The 19,106-nt window shown below is 38.0% G+C and overlaps 1 long non-coding RNA gene across 1 annotated transcript in view; it reads right to left on the bottom strand.

Moving 5' to 3' along the window:
- Positions 1-4,599: 4,599 nt before the first annotated feature.
- The window catches only part of LOC143639488 (uncharacterized), an 80,288-nt gene continuing 65,781 nt past the window's right edge, over positions 4,600-19,106 (bottom strand). The window contains exons 2-3 of the long non-coding RNA XR_013154685.1: positions 5,552-5,670; positions 4,600-4,757 (exon numbers count right to left, since the gene is read on the bottom strand). This is a non-coding gene — a long non-coding RNA (uncharacterized LOC143639488). The remainder of the gene's footprint in view (positions 4,758-5,551; positions 5,671-19,106) is intronic.

Below are 19,106 nucleotides of genomic sequence, written 5' to 3'. Positions count from 1 at the left end.
TAGTATCAGGACACAAAACTGTTACATAAATAATAAATAATCTAAATGGATATAAGAAACTGAAATTATGAAAGGACCCATCTTGAATTCTCAGTTCATCTTTAAATGTTTGGTTCCTTGTAAGGAATAATGGATAGACAATGCCTGTGAACAGACTATTCTCTGTTGAAAAGTGCAAAGTGTTGGTTGTGACAATTTAGTTCCTAATGAGAAGGGGCTCACATCACAGTCTTAAGAGCCCTAATTAAAGTGAGGGTAGTGGTAAGATCTGAGAGCTAAACAATGTCAGGAACAGGGGATTTGTCTAGGCATCTTAAAACACATAGTATTTCTTTACACCGACAACTCTAGTTCTAAATTATATATGTGTGTATGTATAATATATATATACATACATATACATATATATAATGTTGTTACATGCATATCTAGATCTAAATTTTAACACAATGTTGGCATTTTAAGTGAGATGAGTTTGTCATGATTTTGGCAAAAACAAACATGCTATTTCTAAGGTTTACGTTGTCACTTGGTCCATCGTCCAAGTCCAGCATACCCGTGAATATAATCACACCCACAACCTTGCTGGGTACTGTAATTCACTCCCCTCGCCCTTGCAGCCAGGAAAGATTTCAGAGTATCCTTTTACACTTATGCGTAACTGCCTACCAAGATATTTTTATCGTATCCTCAAAACCACTCATCTCCTTTTCATTTGCCTTTTCTACTTATAATAACTTCAACTCTTTCCGCTTTCTGAAAACAAGGAAGTTCCCTTGATATTATGTATTTATTTTGCTAGGAAACAAATTGGACTTAAGCCCACTTTTCTATTCAGTGTCAATAGAGCTCATAAAGAGACCAGTTTCCCCTCAGTTTAGGCCTCTTGGTCAAATTTACTCAGCTTCATAGTCAGCAATCCATCCCACTCAAGAGTCCTGGGTTTCTCCAGAGAATAAATAACCTAGGCCTGGTGCTCTGTGACTAATCGTGTTTGCCCAGCCCTCCCCATCCCCTCATTACACAGCTTTCAGAATTCAGCTTCCTCTGTCTACCAGTGAATATGTGAAATCCTGAGATACTTCATCCTAGACTCCAGTCTAATATGGCAGTAGCTTCCTCACTTGGTCCCTGGCAGCGTGCACCTGGGTATGCAGATTATTAATGTGCTGTGTGTCCCAGATCAGTGTTTGCCCAGCTGCCCAGACACCCTAATATCTGTCCCCATCAGTGGTATCTACATCTAAATGCAAGCCCTCAGTGAGCAAGTGCATAGCAAATGGAGCTATGGTAGATTTTTATGCTCATAAAACAAGATAAAGCACATACATGAGGCACCTAGAATAGTAAAATTCATAAGGACAGAGCTGAGGGTGTCACTCAGTGGTAAAGCAGTGGGCCTATAAGGACAGAAAATAAAAGAGTAGCTGCCATGGGCTGAGGGGAGGGCAAAATGGGAAGTTAGTATATAATGGGTATAGAGTTTCTGTTTGGGAAGATGGAAAGTTCTGGAGATGGATGATGGTTATAGTCACTCATCAATGTAAATGTGTTTAATGCCACTGAATGTAGAATTAGAAATGGTTAAGATGGTAAATTTTGCATTGTGTATATTTTATAACAGTTTTTGTAAAACAAGTTGATAAAAGGAATAAAAAGACCAGGAAAAAGCAGCCGTGTTTCTCTCATGTAATCCAAACCCTCTTATCTAGATGCTGCCTCTTAACATTCCAGATGGGTGAGCTCTTAGATTTTCAGAGTTCCACACCAGGTCAACTGGTGAAAGGAAGCTGGAAAGATCAGGAGAGAAAGGAGACTTAGATGCACTGGTGTCCTGAGATGCTGTAAATAAATTTTATTAAAAGGGCACTGGGGCTCCAAAATTGTTGCAAGCTGAGTTTCTCACCACTGGCTTGAGAAGTCCTCACAAAGCACTTGTCTGGACTTTGCTTTGTTTGGGGATGAGGGACCCCTTCCCCAACTTCAGCCAAGTTGATCCTGGTTATTTGCCCAACAGTTTCACAACTGTTACCCTGGGTAAAAGGTAATTTTTCCCCTTTCCCACCCCTCTCCAGCCCCTGAAACCCAGTCTCAGCTGTGCCTTCCCCTATCCCAACTATCAGGGAAGATAATAGACAAGTCAATAACAAGGAGCATCCAACCCTGCATTTTTCTAAGACTTCTCCCCAATTTCTAAAGAAAATTCCTAAAGTAAAAATGGAATTTTTGCTGGAACAATTTTCAAGTCAAGCAAATCTGCCACATTCCTTAAACGACAGCTGCGGTAAGTACAGCTACCGTGCTGTTGTGCAACATTCAGCCAATATTGGCACAACTGAGCACATGGATAAAACATGACATGCTTTCTCTGTTTTCCATGTTTTGCCACAAAATTCTGTTCAAAAAAGTCTGTGACTCTTTAATATCTGTCATTTCTGTAGACTTATCTGGGTATTAAGTGCCCTTTCAATGAAAATTCCTCCCATATGTAATGAAAGAATTCTCCCTGGCCTTTGTTAACACCTTCCTTTCTTACCTGAACTAATGCTTACCTATATATATTGATGTAACTACAACACCCTCTTTTATTTTGCATTTTCAGGGAATAATATGGAGGGCCAAGAACTTTTATGTCCCAATTTCCAGGGTAACTGCAGAACCACTAATCTGTTTTAAAAAAATCCCTTCAATTAACATTTAACAACTTCCATGCTCTGTGAAAACAGTATTGGTAACACTTCCCTGAATTTGCAATCTATTTAGGTGTAACATTGGTAGAAATTAGTAGCAAAGTGTTACTTCAATTGAACTAAAACAACAAATTTTGAGCCTGAAATTGTAATGTATGCAGTCTAGGTCTGACATATCAAAAAAGGGAAGGAAATATTCAGAAAACTACTGATAATGTCATAAGAATAACTCTGGTTTAATTCTAGGAAATTGAATTTTAAATATTTATTTTGACCCCTTCTTGGAGAAGATATTAATTATTCTTTTAGTTAAAGTATTCTAATAAAGAGAAAACCAGTGAAGAGAGTTGTAATGTTTTTCATTCAAAAACAAAATTTCTACAATGCCAAGCCAAAATATCTTCCAAAGCCAGGTTCTAAAAAATGAATTACATCTTTCAAGACCCCAAAGGATCATTCCACATTAAATTTCATAAAAATAAGTATCATGTTGACAGAAATGTTAACTCAACAATAATATTGCCAAGCCCTAACCTATGTCCATTCACTATAACAAAAACTTCAGCACAATAATATCCCAGCTCAAATGAGCCTTAAAATACATACATTGTATGTAATGAATACAAAACAATATAGGAGTAGCTTGCTTAAATACAAGAAATGTGCTTTTACAAAGATGAATTTAATTCAGATTTTTTTAAGATTAAATCACAGCAACTCTCCACCCAAAGAAACACTTCAGTAAACATATTAAATGAAACACTTTTAAAAATATATCATCACCTCCTAATTTATGTGTTCTTTTTTAACATATTCATCCAGACATCATAGGTTTTCCTAAAGAGGAGGTTTCCCTGTTATAAAACCTTCTGACTTTTAACATTGCCCTCCTATGAAAGGATTAACGTCCCCCTTGAACACCTGACTACCAAAAATATAGGCCATCCACATTGTAAAGAATCACACTGATCGAGGCAACTTTATATGTTTCAGTAATTATCCAAAAACACAACAAAAGACAATAACCTAAGTGGCTATAAATGGAGGACAGGCTACAAGATCTCTCTCTTCAATGGAAGCTGTAAAAATAAAAATAAAAAAGTAAAGATGATCTCTGTATGTGGAAAGTCTGCCAAAATCCACCTGGGGGGAGCAAGGTGCAGAATACTGGATATAGAAATTATTTGTGTAAAGAGGTTGAGGAGAATGAAAATTGTATCTGCATGTCTATGCACTTTTGAAATCCCTGGAGTAATACAAAAGCAATTAATAACTGCAGTGACTTATGAAGGGAGGTGAGTGGGCAGATAGGGGAATGAGTTAAAACAGATTTTTTTTCAAATTTTAAAACTCTGTAAGTGTATTCCACTTTAAAAAATGTTCAAAAACTCCAGGTGATCCTAAATGATGTAATTTCAACATATCTTTTCCACCCCTAAGGGTCTTCTTGCAACTTCCTGACGTTAGATCCATCTCCTTTTCCTAAAAGCAGAGCCTGAGACAGATTTGGATGCTCATGATGCACTGAGGAATGCTCTCTGGAGAAGGTTTCCCTGTAATATATAGGAGTAGAAAATAGGGCAGGGAGTCAAGCAAGATGTTATGGAGTAGAGGACACAGAATAGGGCAGGGAGTCAAGCATGGGTATGCTCTCAGGAAAGTTCAGTCTTGAGCTAAACCATACAGGGGCTCAGGAGCATAAACCACACCACAAATTGTCAATTCTCAAAACCAAAGGGACAAATTTTTGTACTTCAGTATCCAACTCTGGACCCCAGAGTGGGGACAGAGGGCTTTAATCTCTCCTGTTAAGCCAAGGGCAAATCTCCAAAAATAAAGGGCAGCTTTGAGCAGTTAGAAACTTTATTTTTTATTGATTTATTTTATTTTAGTTAATTTTATGTGTCAATTTGCCTGGGCCAGGGATGCTCAGATAAGTGGTTAATCAGTATTTCTGGGTATGTCTGTGATGGTGTTTCCAGAAGAGATTAGGACTTGAATTGGTAAATTAAGTAAAGCAGGTGTCCCTGCCCAGTGAATATGGGCATTATCCAATCCATCAAGGACCTAAGAAGAAAAAGATGGAAGATTTAATTCATTCTATGCCCAGTTGTTTGAGCTAGGATATTCTCGAACTCAAGTGTAAATCAGAATTACATGGAAAGCTTCTTAAACTTGATCATTGGGCCCAGCCTCAAGAGTCTTTCACTTATTAAGTGGGGAAAGAGACTAAATAATTTGAATTTCCCAGGATAAGCTATGGTGCTGGTCCCAGGAACCACAATTTGAGAATGATTCTCCTCCATCAATCAACTTTGCCTCTTGCCTCTCCTTTTCCTCTGTTGTCAATCTCAGTATCCTCTTAATTTCTTCAAATTCTCTCCAATACACTGCTTCCTCTCCATTCCCATTGTTTACACTCTAGTGCACACTCTTATTCCATCAGACCTAGATTAGGGGTAATTATTACCCAGATGAATGTGAATTACCTTTATTGGATGACATTGAATAAAGCCATAGGGAAGGGGATAGGGTGTAGCTCAATAATGCACTTGTCTACCATACATGAGGCCCTGGGTTCAAGCCCTAGTACTGCAAACAAAAGAACAAAGAAACCCCCCCCCCAAAAAAAAAGCCACAGGGTAATTATCCAACTCATTTTAATTGTCTGGAATTGCCACACGGAAGGCTTGACATGGCATTAGAACATCTGGGGCTGGAAATGTAGCTCACTGATAGAGCATTGCCTAGCATATGTAAGGCCCTGGCTCAATCCCCAGTATTTCAAGTGGATGGATGGATGGATACAGACGTACATACATACAGACATCTACAGTTCTAGCATCTAGAGTGATGCATACCTGCTCTTGTCCTGGGAATATCCTGGCCTGAGATTTACAATGAGGACCTCATTAAGGGCCTTCAGCAACAGCCAGTTCACCAACTTCAGCATACCACCTGTTTTCCAGGCTCCTTCACTCTAAAAAGCAATGAAAGTAACATTTATTGAGCCATTAGTGTGTTCAAGACAATGTACCAGGACTATCATATATATATATATATATATATACTACCTCTTTATCTCCTTTAAACATCTCACTAAGAATAATGTTAGGACTAGGGTAAGGTAAGAGAGTTTCCTCATCCCAATGCAGACCAAGATGACCCCTTTGCAGATAGGAACAACCATCTTCTGGGGATGTCCTGATCCTGTTGTCACTGACAGAGGCAAAACATCAGAAGTGACATTATGCATGCAATTATGGCAGAACTAAGCACCTCAAGAAGTGACAGAGTTGTGCAATATTAGTCAATGAGAAATTAATCTTTGAATCTAACAATTAAACCACTCCTTGGTAAAATCAAGAGTGGTAGCAGCCATACAGAAAAAAGCCATTTGTAGCTTCAATTTTATCTTCTCAACCCTGTCCTTGAGGTCACCTGTGATTAGAGACGACTTTCTATATGAGGTATCTTTCTCCAACAAGATTTCTTATTTCTTTGATGAAGTGACTTCTTCCAGGCAGTTCTATTGTCTAGAACTATGTTGCCCAATATGGTATCCTCTCTCCACGTGTCTATTTCAATTTAAATTTAAATCAGTTAAGTAATACAATAAAATTCTCCTCAGTCTCACCAACTACATTTCAAGTGTTCAGTAGCCATCTACAATATTAAACAGTGTACATATAAACATATCTATCGACTATGATTTGGATATGTGGTATCCCCTAAAAGCTCATGTGTGAGACAATGCAAGAATATTTGAAGGTGAAATGATTAGGTTATAGTTCTCCTAATTTAATCAGTGGATTAATCCACTGATATGGATTAACTGAGTGGTAATTATAGGAAAGTAGAATATGGCTTTAAGAGGTAGGTCACTGGGGGTATGCCTTTGGGGATTCTATTTTTTTCTCTGGTGACCAGGGTTCTGCTTCCTGATTGCCATATCCTGAGCTGCTTTTCTCGTCCATGCACTTCTGCCACGAGGGTTTGCCTCACCTTGGGCTCAGAACAATGGAGTCTGCCTTCTATGGATTGAGACTACTAAAACCATGAGCCAAAATAAATTTTTCCTCCTCTAATTTTTCTTGTCAGGTGTTTTGGTTATAATGACAAATAAGCCAACTAAAACACCATCAATTCAGAAAGTTCTGTTGGACAGGGCTGGTGTAGAAGATTTCACTACACTTGATTTAGTCAAAATCTTATTTCTCAGAGTCACCAAGAAAAAAAAAGAAAATAATGTCCTCCTTAATTATACAGAATCTGGTTTTGTGTTTATGATCATGTAATTCCTGTATGACTTGCACCTGCTCAAATTTGCCTTTAAAATTATCTAAAAATCATCTATGTCTGTGGCTCTCAAAGTAGAGTAAGGAGATCCCTGGGGATCTCCAAGAACCTTTGCAAGGTCAAAACTATTTTTTGTAGTTATATAACACAAAAAACAATAGCTCTCTGGGGTCCTCAATTTTTTAAGAATATAAAGGGTTTGTGAAAAGAAAAGCTATCAGCACTGCTGAGCTAAGTTATTAGTTTTAATGATATCATTCATTATCTTTGTTTTTATTCTTGTTTTTGACATATACTCATCATTACATAAGAAAGACTAGTCCCAGCTCAGATTTTCCCATTGTTCCCAGCTTGTCTTGCAGCAACATTAAGGAGACAGTCATCTCAAATTCTTTGAATAAAGAAACTGGCATGAATAGGAAAATATGAGCTCTGTTGTCCCACTTATAAACTAGCAAAATGAACCTCTCTCCAGGAAGCAGAGCAGTTGGCAACGAGAGTACATGAACAGCAGGAATGTCCCCCCACCTCCAGGCCTGCTTTCCTTCAACCCACCCCTGCCCTCTGAACCTAACAGAGAAACTGAAGAAAAGTTTAAATCTTGGGGAGAAAAAAAGCCAAACCCCGGGGAATCTGGGGTAAGCAAGGGTCTTGTTCAAATCAGTGAGTGCTAATAAGATTGTAATTAAAATAACCCATTAAGAAACAAATTAAGGAGTATGAATATATGTACTTGACCATTTTTGAGATTGTTTACTCCCCCCTCCAAAAAAATGGGCTTAGGGCTGGGGATGGAACTCAGTGGCAGAGCATTTGCCTGGCACACATGAGGCCCTGGGTTCTATCCCTAGCACTGCAAATAATAATAATAATAATAATAATAATAATAATAATAATAATAATAATAATAATAAATACTTTAAAAGTATCTGTTTTAAGTCATTTAAGTTTAAATTCGCTTTTTTGCTAAGGAATCAGTGTTGCACAGGAAGAAGCCATGTGTAAATACATCTGAAACTGCACCTAGAGTTTTGGAAATCAGGAACAGAGAAGTGGTAGGTAATATCTAAAGCTTTTTTTAATTGTGGGTATGTGAGTAGATTATAAAACCAAAGACCATGGCAAAGTTACAAATATTAATAAAGAGAAACCTAGCATCTGGGACCTAGGATGATGATTCGAGGGAGATTATCAAAAAGTTGCTGAGAGGCCTGCTGGTACACGCCTGCAATCTCAGCTACTTGGGAGGGTGAGGCAGGAGAATCAGAGGATCACAAGTTTGAGGCCAGCCTTGGCAACTTGGTGAGACCCATCTCAAAAATAAAAATAAAAATTTAAACAAAAGGCTAGGTATGTAATTCAGTGGTAGATCACCACTGGTTTAAATTTCCAGTATCAAAAGATTGCATACACTTACTTCTTTTTTTCTTTTTTGAGATGGGGCCTTGCCATTTTGCCCAGGGTGGCCTCAAGCTCCTTTCCTTTGCTCCAAGCAACTCTTGTGCCTCAGCCTCCCAAGTGCTGGGACTACAGGTACCTGCCACCATGCCCAGTTTTAAATTTATACTCTTCATGTTTTTTTCTTTTTTGAATGGAACCAAGAAAAGAAACAAAGGGAAGCTGGGAGGTGAGAAGTCTTCTAACAGAAAAGGTTCTCTGAAGCCTTAGTGATGTTTCTGCTCCCCACCCCCTGCTTTCCTCATTTCACCCACTCTCATCCCCTCAAATAAAAACAACAACAGTAACAATAATAGCTACAATGTATTTGAGCCTTGCTACATGCAGGCAATATTCTAAACAATTCAGATATAGTGACTCATTTAATCAACACAACCTAAGAGGTAGCTACTCTTATTAATCCTCATCTTATAGATGAGGCAATGGAGACACACAAAGGTAAAGTAATTTTCCAAGGTCTTTGCACTTCTGAGTCTAATAATGCTAAGAGGAAAAAAAGCATCAGTTAGGTGGGATAGACAATAATTGCAGTTAAAAGAAAAAAAAATGTGTCATTTGGACTTATGACTATTTTCCTCTTTTTTTTCCTTTTAAAATTTCTCTTCAGTGTATTTAAAAATAATTATGGAAAAACCATTTTCATGTTTACAATATTTTAATAGAAAAGGCCTAAATAAAAATGAAAAAGAGAAACACAAAACCATTCTCTGTCCATATGTGAAAAGAAGCAAACTGCTGAAACTCGGTTACCTCTTCAGTAGAACAGGGATAAACTTCTTAAGGTTACAAAAGGATTTGAGAACAACAATACAAGCAATGCCTAACACTACCTGACACAAAAATAGGTGATGAATAAGTGACAGCTATAATGATGATTCTACCACCTCTGTCCCTCAGTGCTTTGCTTTCCTCTGTGTTGGTTCCATTCTGAGACAAATAATCTCTCCTCTTGCAGTGGCAAGGTGGTGCAAGCAGGCTCAAGTTTACATCCCCTCTCCTCAGAAACTTCAGCAGAAAAGACACTTCAGAGTTTCCATCAAAGTGTAAAGAACTGTGAAGGAGCTGAGCTTTTACATTTGTCACTGTGCTGGTAGAAGACGTGAGATTACTAGGTCACAGATGAAGGACAATTTCTTAGCAACAGCAGTAGCTAGCATGTTAGCTCATCAGTATTGTGCTAGTGCCCCCAAACCCAATTCCCATAAGGCAATACGAGAAGGGCTAGATGACACCTGTACATGCAGTGGATTGTATTACAGGAAAGGAACCTTGAACTTGATGAACCTGAATCTTTTATAATGGGCAGAAAGCATGCCTGCCAATTGGTTCAGAGAGAGATACTATCTTTATTTTACTGGACAATAAGCATGCCTGTCTTTTGCTCTGAAGGGAGACAGAGGTTATTCTTTCAAGGTTATAGAACACATAAACCTCCTTGAAAAGATAGTCCAGAACAACAGGCATTTAATTCCTCACTTATGAGATGTGCAGAAATGCTAGAGACCCAGGGAGAATTGGATCCCAACACAGAATTCCAGAAGTCAATTTAATTTTTTTACCTAGCATCACTCTGAATCATTGTGGTCAAAGGAAGGATTGCATTGACTGGCCAGGCCTGAGCCATAGCCTAGAAACAGGGAGAGGGCCTGGCCCCCATGGAGAAAACAATACATTATCACCATATCTTCCATTTTCAAATGTGACAGTGAGGTGAACATCACTCTATGGCTACAAATCTGTGAAAATATCTCCTAATTCAAATGGAAAGATTGTTTTGACACAGAACCACAAAATTATAGCACATTATTGATATGTAGCAACCATAATGAAGGACAATATAATAATAATACTACAGGAAAGTAAAGTTAATGCCAAATATGAGGGCTGGGGATGTGGCTCAAGCGGTAATGCGCTCACCTGGCATGCACGGGGCGCTGGATTCGATCCTCAGCACCACATAAAAATAAAATAAGGATGTTGTGTCTACCAAAAACTAAAAAATAAATATTAAAAAATTCTCTCTCTCTCTTTCTCTCTCTCTTTAAAAAAAGTCAAATATGAGATGACACCTTAAAGATAACATTTAAAAATTAAAAATTTCTCACTTAAAAATTAAGAATTTCTCTAGACAGTCTTTCTAAGAATAATGTTTGACTATAAGGTAATTTGAATAAAAGTTACATTGATAAACTACTGTAACTCACCAAATTATTCCTTTGTAACTTAATACTTAAGGTGAATTTGATCTTTGAAAGTCTCAATGTAATAATGAGTGTCAGTGTGGTGTTCATCTCATACCAAGGTCTATCTTTTTTAATGCTGTCTTTGAATTTGCCAATGTAACCACCAAATAAAGCCTGGATGAGTATGTCTTGCAAGGATGTTTTGAATAGGTAATAGGCTATGATAGATACGTTTCCCAAGCTGCATGGAAACATTATCTTATTATTATGTTAATAAACTTTTATAAAAAAATAACAATAATAATAAACAAAACAGGTTTCATGTCAAATTTAAGAAGAATGCTATATAGGTAAACAGGTTTCTTTATTACAAGACTTCCCAGTGCCTTTAAAGTATTAACATGCATTATGAATGCCCATAAGAAAGATACAGAATACAGCATTTCCCATACTTCTCCAAGAACCACGCTTTTTCAAAAAATACCTAATAATAATTCAGTGAAACACAGGACAAGATGAACATTAACAACCCTTACCAAATCAGGATTTCACAATTCTATTACTTTATCCTCTATTGAAACCTGAGAGAACTATGACCAGCTATTTTTACATTTTGATATGATTAAGTGACAATGTGCATAGAACTAAATAGTCTCTAGTAGATTACACAATTCTTCAACAAATTACTGAAATTTTAATTTTGCTTCAAGTTCTTTTACTATAACAGCATTTAGGGTATTAAGATGTCTAACTAAATGTGTCAAAATTAAACATGATTATTACAGATCAAGAGAGACAAAATAAAGTCAAAATTACCTAAACACTGGCATTTTCTTCGGGCTAAAATACACTTTTTACGGAGCATACAGCCATAAAACTAGCATTTATGTCAAGCCAAGATTAGTATTATCATACTGCAGATACACTGAGGTGCTTTTAGCAATTTTGAAAGGCAGTTTCGTATAACCAACTGTAATAGAGTGCCCACGAGATTACACCCACCTTTCTAAAACCAGTATAATTATGGGAGTAAAAACAACAAAATATCTTTGACAGAGCCCTTTGGCTGTCTTGAAATACTAAGACATTAAGTTAATGCAGTCTGCTGCTCTGAAGAAATGTGGATTCTGCCCTTCTATTCTAGTTTGAAACAAAAATTGGTAGCATAAAATTGAGAAGTAAATGAGCCAAGAAAGATGTCCATATTCTTTGTAATAGCCTTGCCCTGGAGAATAAATCTCTCACTGAAAAAGTAGTTAGCTGTAGAAAATGAGGAAAGCACAGGCTCTTAGAGGCAAAAAGGACCTTAGCGATCATCTGGTATTTTGTAGACCAAGTTGTGCAATTTATTTTTTGAGAGCAAGAAGTTTGGCAATGGGAAAAAGATGCCACAAGGTGGATGATGTCTTATTACACTTATTATTTCACATTCCTTGCCATTGTGAGACTACTCCAACAATTGCATGCATTCTTCCAGACTGGAATAGGGAGCTAACAAAATGAAGCAGGGGGCAGTAGAAGATCCATCTTGGTGATGATGGCAACAGCATTAGCAGCAGTGGTAGCCATGTCAAAATGCTAGGGCAAAGGTGGCAACATCCAACTGTCCAACTTTACTGGTATGATGACACAAGCTGTAGCATCTAATGTTCACTGAAAACAAGAATGTTACAATGAGGTATGACCTCTAGTAAAGTTATGGCTTCATCTGCCAATGTGTGAGCTAGGTTGCAGCCATCCTGGAAGGTACCCAAAATCTTTTCATTAAGCCCCTTCCCGTGTAAGTCATTAAGATTTCAATTCATTCCTCCAGAGAAAGGAGGTCTACATGATGGTTTTGGGGGTAGTCTCGTTGAGGTATACTAGACTAATGTTTTCATGAAAGGTACCATTTTTGACACCACTCTATCCACCAGATTTCAGCTTGTGAAATATGACCAAATTCTAAGAACAACACACTATACCTCATATATTGACTACAGGAGAGAAAACTAGAAAGTTCTGAAGGGCCAGGCCTGAGATAACTTTGAATGTCAGGTACTTAGCATTAACCTTTTAAGTTAAAAATTGAAAATATTAGATCAAATCATAGTTTTATCATGGGATTTAAAGTCTTTAAGCAGAAGGACAATATGACCACAGTTGCACCTTTTATCAGTTAATATGTATGTAGAATTAATGGAGAGGGAATCCCTTCACTATACCTCTAATTTCCACTTCAGCTGTGTGAACATACAGCATACTATAAGGATCTATGTGCCACATCATGACCTTCCCATGTTTTCTCCTCTTTTGCCTCAGGAAGTTTTTCAAAGCTTTATGTAAGGTTGTTTTTCTATACAAGACAGTCCAGAAACACAGATGGGGTGAGGGATATATTCTCAGAGAAAACCAAAAAATAAATAATAAGAGTGAATAAATGTCCTGTGTCCCCACACTGGGAAGACATTTCTGAGGTGTATTCTACAAAGTTCCTCAAAGGGTCCAAGAGACATTGAGCCCCAGTTGACCAAAGGATAATCACCTCACATTTAATTGGTCCTTCCTGCTTCCCTCACTCTCACAATTCCCTCCTCCCTGCTTCTTGGGATCATTTTCCTAATAAGCTACCAAGTCTTTGTTTCTGTATTTGATCTCAAGAAAACTCAAGGAAATAGTTGTTTAAAAGTGCACAGCACCTTTTTAACAACTTTCTTTTTAAAAAATATTTTTTAGTTGTAGTTGGACACAATACCTTTATTTATTTTTATGTGGTGCTGAGGATCAAACCCAGGGCCTCACACATGCCAGGCAAGCATTCTACCACTGAGCCACAGCCCTAACCCCTTAAACAACTTTCTTATATTTGGAGAATTCCCATATTAAGTCACTATGTCCTGCAGATAGAAACCTTCATTGCTTTCCCTCATAATTGGGCACAAGTGTTTACCTAAATTTCAATCAATCAGATGCACCCACATGAACTTTGATACTGAAGAAAGCAAGGTGAGAAAATGGGTATTACACAAAATCATTGTGCAGGTGAGGGTGGCAGAACATGGCTGTAGACATTGAGCAGTGTTGACCATAGCATACCATGCAACATGGTCATGTTATAAGACCATGGTAAATAAGATGTAAAGCATTCAGATAGTCAGACTCCTGCTAGAGCACTTAGGTACTATAACTTGGGTGTCATTAATGTCCATACAGCCACCAAACCAGATTCTTTGGCCCTCCAAATGTTTTTTGAGCCAATAATGCCCTATAATAAATTATCATGGACATAAACTACCCATTATGATACTACAGCCTGGCTAGTTACTTGTCAAAGCTCTTTTTCCTGGCAGAGAGTAGGACTACATTTCCCAGCCTCTCTTGCAGTTGGACATTACTGTGTATCAAAGTTTGGACAATAAACATCAGAGGATCTTTATGTACCACTTCCAGGTCCAGCCCATGAAAGCCTCCCAGGCACCATGCTATGTAGCCTTTTTCATCTCTGCCAGCACAATGCAGACATAAAGCCTCTTGAGGAAAGGATCATGTGTCATAAATACCACTTAGAAGGCCACGTATGAATCAAGAACTCCTTTGGGCTTTGCTATGGTCTGAATGTATCCCCCAAATTTCTTGTGTTAGAAACTTAATCCCCCAATGCAACAGGGAAGTGGGGGCTTTGGGGGTGTTTAAATCATGAGGGTTCTTCCCTCACAAATGGAGGAGCTTTCAAAAATGAGTTTGCTCTTTTCAGCTTTTCTACCATGTGAGGACACAATTTTAGTGTCCTTTTGTCTTTCTGCCCTTTGCTGTGTTAGGATGCAGCAAGCAGGTCCTCACCAGATGCTGGCACCTTGATCTTGATCTTCCCAGCCTGCAGAACTCTGAGAAAATAAATTTCTGCTCTTTATAGATTACCCAGTCTTGAGTATTCTGTTATAGCAGCATAAGAAGATGGAGACAGGCTTCATGGAGTTTTTGTTGTGTTAAAGTCATGGAGACATCAGAATTTGTCTGAAAGAGAAGCTAGAATTACCATAACTAATACGACTTGGCTCTACTAGAACTAAAACAGATGCTATGGCAAATTCAGGATACTGAAGATAGTTCAGTAAACTGGAGAACACAGAGAAAAGGGGACTGTAGCAATAGATCAGAATACAAAGGGAGGCACAGGTCAGATGAAGGAAAAGCCTCATAGAGTTTTAGTAATGGCAAATTCCAACATTAAATCAGGAGGTATATAATATTCTTCTTATATCCACAGTAAATTGTTTTCTCCTAAACTTCTGATTATGTTGTTTGGCCATATGAATTAATGAGAGGGTCTTGGAGAAATTGATGTATCTTCAGAGTAAAGCCCTAGAAGTAAAAAGCATAGGTGACTAAATTCTTTAGGGAAAGGATAAGTTATTGAATATGGACAAAAGGAAATCTCCAAGGAAACTTGTCTGGTGATGTAAGGCAATGACTAAGCTCAAAGATATAAAAGAATGCTGTAGGGATCCTTTCATATATTTATACAACGGCCAGGAGCAGAAGCTCTAAGTGGGTTTGCTGCACCCAAGCATTCCTACAGGTACCCAACTGTGAAAACAGAAGAGGAAAAATAAGCTAGAGTCAGTGGACAGGAACACAGAAAATCTATGTAAATTGACAGTCTTATTTCTCTGTGCTCCAGGAGGAATATAGGCAGGGATGAAAAAGATAAAATGTTGGTTTGGAGTCAAATCGAGTCGTGTTGTTTGGAAGCTCTTATCTCTCATAAGCTCAGCATAGATGCCCAGAGTTCCGGTTTTTATTACAATGAGTTATTGCATCACCATTTGGCAAACTCCAGTACCACCTTCTTGTCTATTTGAAAATAAGCCAAGTGTCAGTGGGAATTTAACAATCAGGAATGAAATGGAGGAAACTAGTAAACTGGGGGGGGGGGGGGGCGAATAACAGGCACATAGAAAGGGAGGAATAAAGGACTTTTGCATAAGGCAAGGGAAGAATCTGCCAAAGTAGGGGGAAATTCTATTTAAAGAGATTATTTATTAAATACTAGCTATACTCTTCCTGTTCCCAGAATTAGGGGCTTCCCAGATGGGCCTATTATGATATTTTTATCTTACTTGATGCTAATAAAACTTCTATTGCCTTCTCTTTGTTATCACAGGCAACATCCTCCCTTATTAGTCCATTCAATGGTTTTCTTAATAGTACTATTGCACTACATTTGGAAAATCTCAGTGTATGGGCTGAACCAACAAGTCAAGCCTTTTTATTTTGTAAAACCCTTTCAAAAGGCCTTCCATTAAACAGCATTTGCTGAAAATTATACCATCATTAAGAACCCTCAAGGCAAAGGACATTAGGCATCCTGGTGAAAATGGCAGTCATCCCCAAGATGCTGAGATAACCCTATTATTTTCCCTTTGTGACAATTCATACTTGCTTCAGAAGCGATTACACTTGGCAAGACCCACTTCAAGGACTGCTTTAGGTGGAAGTGTGACTGATTAGTCCTATCCTCCTATCTCCTCTGGAAACCAAAAGTCTGACCTATACATTATGGAAAGTTCACATCTAGTTGATGCCTTAAGAAATGTGATTAGAGTGATTAATTTGGAGAAATTACATGAAAAGCATTTGTATTTGGATTACATTCACTCCTTTTAAGGTTTAAATTCTCATTTTTTAAAAAAATCTGAAGTCCTCAGCTCCCATTTCACACCAACATCCATCTCTTAGGTGACTAGTGTCATCTGTTAGTGTGACACAATGGGCCTTGCCTGTCTCAGTAACAGTACTAACAGTCAGTACTTTGGTGCCAGGAGCAGCTTCTGGATCCTGTCCACACATTTTCTATCCCAGCCAGGTGTTTACAACTGAATGTTCAAGCTTTGTTAGCGACTTGACATTGAAATTTGCCTTCATAAGAGTCATCCAAAGCCCCTTAGCTGGAAACAGGGGAAAAAATTAGAATTAAACTTCTTCCTGGGACTGGGGCTGTGGCTCATGGCAGAGCACTTGCCTAACCATGTGTGAGGCACTGGGTTCGATCCTCAGCACCACATATAAAAAATTTTTAAAAAGGTACATCAACAACTAAAAAATATTTTTAAAATTTAAAAAAAAAGTAATTAAACTTCTTCCTAATTTGTTCTTTGTCATCTCATTCCTTTTGATAATTCTATGATGTTACTCAGGTTCCAAGGGCTTCCTATAAATATTTCATTTGTTCTTCCCTATAAGTAGGTAATGCAGATGTTATTTCCATTTTATTTGTGAGGAAACAAATATCAAAGAAGTCCAGTGATTTGGAAACAAGTATACAATTAGGTAATTAAAGAGAAACGACTCTTATGAGAAACTCCTATCACCTAACCCCAGTTCTCTGACAATTATTCTCATGCTTATTTGGCCACCATCTTCTATAAGAAACCACTGTTGCAGTTCCTGATCATTTTCTTGAATTGTCTTGGTACTGCCACCCTTGAGATTGATGTCCCCTTGGTTCTTCCTATATCATTCCTGATATAGTGCCACAGATGCTATCAGAGTTTTGCCTATATTCCTTTGGAATTTACTATTCCTACACATGCTGACCCAATGATTCTCAATTACAAGTACCTATGGCTGCCTGTCTGGGGATTTTTCTGACTGCTGGAGCCCTCTCAGTTTGTGTGTAGGTACATAACACCCCATTTCCCCAAAACATCTCTTTGGTATATCCAGAAACAGTCCTTAACCAATGAATGACTGATAGAAGTTGATGGATAAATTCCCTAGCTTCCTTGCCACTTTGGTAGAATTTATAACATTCTACACTCTCTCCTATTGTTCCCCAGGTGAAATGAGCCTTCGTTGCCCACAGAAGTATGCAGCTCAATCAGCTAGCACAAACCCTGTTAGATTTACTCTATAATCTCCCCTCTGTTGGCTTCTTTTCCTTCCCTGTATCACTTCCTACTTCCCTACCAATGCTTCCTGATCACCTTCCACATGAACTATTTTGCTCAAATCCTTGTCTCTGGGTCTGCTTCTGAGGAAACACAGACTAAGACTTCATGCATGTGTTCTAGCCTCCTCCCAATTTGAGTTCCAGGTTGGGATTCCCAGCATTCCGTATAAAGAAGCAGTTCTACTCAAAAACATTCCCTTGACCTCAAATAATTGACTACTAAATTCTTTTTTTTAATATATAGTTTTTTATTTATTTTATTTAGTTATCGGCAGGCACAATATCTTTGTCTGTATGTGGTGCTGAGGATCGAACCCGGGCCGCACACATGCCAGGTGAGCACGCTACCGCTTGAGCCACATCCCCAGCCCCGACTACTAAATTCTGAATTGATCCTAAATCAAACCATTCCTAATCCTTCTTTGTATCTTATATACAGATGCTCTAAGCCTCTTCCCTTCCCTGTACCCTCAGACAACAGTGCCTCATACTTCTATCACCAACCAATATTATAGTCTCATAAAGTAATTGGAATTTGGGTATGTAAATAAATATTGTGGGAAAATATTTTAAATTATTTTTTGTCTATTACTCACAACAATTATGAATGAGTTTCTACATTTGAATGCGGACCAGAATCTTCCCAGAGAAAAATAACAAAATATATCTATTCAGTAACTTTCTAGATCATTTCATAGTTTATAAACTTTTTGACCTCATTTTGAAAACTATAATGATTTTGGCTGGCAATTTTATACAAACAACCATATCCCAGGGAAGCATCTTCCTTCCTATTACATTATGTATATGTGAGTTTTCATTAGAACAATGCCAGCAAGTGCTCTTGGATTTTAAGAATGCTCCTAAAACAATCCTCTTATTTTTTCATTCACATACTGGTCTATCAATTACTGGCCAGGCATCTTTATAGGAAGACAAATTTCTCTTCATTCCCTATCCTAAAGCCAATTTAGAGGGAGGCACATGAGCTCCAATAGCATAAACTTCCTCCTCCTCCTCCCTAAGACACACAAATGACTTTTCCACTTCTAGGCCCAAACCACTGGGAGCCCCAGAGTAAAGTAGGAGAATTAATATCTAGTGGATAGAAATGCTACCAACAAATCTTCTCTGGCCTACCCAGAAGACTCATTTACCTTGATAGGAAAACACTGTGATAAGAAAAAAATACACTCAAATTAACTCAAGGAAAAAGACATACAAAGGGTATCCCTCAGAACCCAGTGGCAATAAGTTCAGTCAGGCCTCAACAAGATATGAAATGAGAAATTAAGAAGCTTGAAGTTTGCGCTCTCCTACTTTCTAAAGTCATGTGGGCTCTTACTCTGTTCTGTGTAGATGGTGTTGCCAATCCCTCTCTTGAGACTGACTACCTCTGCCTTAGGAACATGTGATGAGAATGGCCACTCCAGGTATAGCTTACATAAGGTCCTAACTTCACTATCCAACCCTGACCAGTTGGGGTTTCTCTGTCTCAAGTCAGATTTCCTGAGAGATAGTCAGATTGGCCAGTTCCTGATCCTA

The sequence above is a fragment of the Callospermophilus lateralis genome, chromosome X, assembly GCF_048772815.1.
Source record: "Callospermophilus lateralis isolate mCalLat2 chromosome X, mCalLat2.hap1, whole genome shotgun sequence".
NCBI classification, from domain to species: Eukaryota; Metazoa; Chordata; class Mammalia; order Rodentia; family Sciuridae; genus Callospermophilus; species Callospermophilus lateralis.
Note: the sequence above shows the minus strand (reverse complement) of the source record. Positions and strands in the feature narration are given on the sequence as shown.